General features: G+C 45.1%; 1 pseudogene; it reads right to left on the bottom strand.

Moving 5' to 3' along the window:
* Window positions 1-411: 411 nt before the first annotated feature.
* On the bottom strand, window positions 412-528 carry LOC134947021 (5S ribosomal RNA; annotated as a pseudogene).
* Window positions 529-2220: the final 1692 nt, after the last annotated feature.

The raw sequence follows: 2220 nt of genomic DNA on the forward strand, positions 1-2220 counted from the left end.
CCACCTCCTCTACTACTAGCAACATTAGGTCTAGAGAACATTTGTTGAGCACACCGCACCAGCGGCTACAGAACGTGGGGTTATTCCTACCAATGGTCGGGATATTATTGACCCTGAAGCCCCTGGGGATTTGTTTTTTACGGTGGTATTCTGAAAAGAATTTACCATGTAAGTTAAGGTCAATTTCCCTCTTGCTTAGTCTCAGTAACTGGTGGTATAGATCAGTGGTTGTTTCTGCCGGGAGTGCAGCAAATTCTATCTGATCAAAAAGGACTTTCTCCGCATCGGCATCCGTTAATGATACAATACCGTGCTCTGCCTGTGACAGAAGTTTGTCATCCAGAAACCCAGCGCCGCCCTGTGCCATAGTGTGTGTACCAAACTAATCAGAGAGGACGTCCCTGGTAAGGTGTGCTACAGTACCTGGTCTTCCCAGAGGTCTCCCTTGCCAGTACTACCCAGGCCCACACTGCTTGGCTTCCAAGTTCAGAAGGAGTTGGGCATCGCCAGTGTGGTATGACTGTAGTAATAGGTACACATTACAGACCTGTGGCCAGAGGTCCCTGGAAAACTTCACATCTATAAGCACATATGGATACACGGGTATATTAAAACAGGCGACGTTAAAGCAGGGTGTGTTATGTGCAGGTAATACAGTGTACCTAGTTCACAAATGTAAATATATGGTGGGTGCAGGAAAAGATAAACTCAGTAACCTGAGCATACCTAATACAATATGCAAGGGAAGTCCCACACTCTCACCCGACACAGATAACGGCTGGGGTGCCAAATCAAAGCCTGATCCAATCAAGGGGTCAGACTCATAGTACAATACAGTGTTTCTCCACATAAAGTGGAAAAAGATAGCACTCTCCAGACTTGCGTAATTAGTATAAACACCAAAGTCATTTATTCAAGGAATTGGTTCCATGTAACTTCATGTCACAGAAAAACATAGAAAGGGCTCACCAACGTTTCGGTCCCATGCTAGGACCTTTCTCAAGGTATTTACCAGTCAATATACAGTCAAAAACAGCAGTGACATCCTCAGCAGCACATCAACAGCACATAGTGGGAACCAAGAACCTGTATAAAGCCTCCCAGGTCCCCTTAATATACCTGCATTCAAATCAGTAAGTGGATCATGTGCAGCGGAGGCCGGAAGTATTAGGACATACATCCGTCTAGTTGAACACGACATAAGTTTAGGCGCCCCAAGGAGGTCCTTTGATAATTTGTCCAGGATAGAAAGGCAGGCACTCAGAACACTCAGAAACGATACCTTTATTGTCATCAGACCGGCAGACAAAGGAGGAGCAATTGTCGTACAGGACTGGGGAGACTATCACCGAGAGATATGTAGACAATTGTCTGATACTTCCACTTATCTATGCTGTGAGAATAACCCCATTCCAAAGTTCAAAGGTCGAGTAGACTCCTTATTACAACAAAGTCTCCAATCCAAGTGGATTGATAAACACACTTTTGAATTTCTCACGGTCACCCACCCGGTATGTCCAATCATATACAACCTACCTAAAGTCCACAAGACACTCTCTCACCCACCAGGTAGGCCGATTATATCGGCAAGAAATTAATTGTTGCAACCACTGGCAGTCTACGTGGATTCATTTTTGCAACAAATAGTACAACAGTCAGATAGCTACATAAGGGACACCATGGACTTTCTAACCAAACTCTCCGATTTACTACGGCTAAGAGGAGATGTCCGACTGGCAACGATGGACGTATGCTCGCTGTATACCATTATTCCACATGAAGACGGCCTGCAAACATTGAGAGATGCACTCACCGCCCATCCTCCAGTAAATCCTCCGATTGACTTTATCTTCCAACTGGCCGAAGTAGTCCTGAAGTACAACCATTTTGCTTACCTGGATAAATACTATGACAACAGTCCGGGACCGCTATGGGTTCAAATTGGGCGCCAGCCTACGCAAATATCTATATGGCGGCTTACGAGATGACGCACATCCTGCCAACCTATGGGGCCCATATACTGATGTACAAACGTTTCATCGATGATATCTTCATCCTTTGGACTGGGACGATGGAGATGTTCAACCAGATGGTCCACACGCTAAATGAGTTGGAAAATCCGGTAAGATTTACACACCAGATTGATGACCATCGTATCAACTTTCTTGACATCACGGTTACCATAGAAGATCACGTGATCAGTACCACACTGTACAGGAA

The sequence above is a fragment of the Pseudophryne corroboree genome, chromosome 1 (assembly GCF_028390025.1).
Source record: "Pseudophryne corroboree isolate aPseCor3 chromosome 1, aPseCor3.hap2, whole genome shotgun sequence".
Classification (NCBI taxonomy): Eukaryota; Metazoa; Chordata; class Amphibia; order Anura; family Myobatrachidae; genus Pseudophryne; species Pseudophryne corroboree.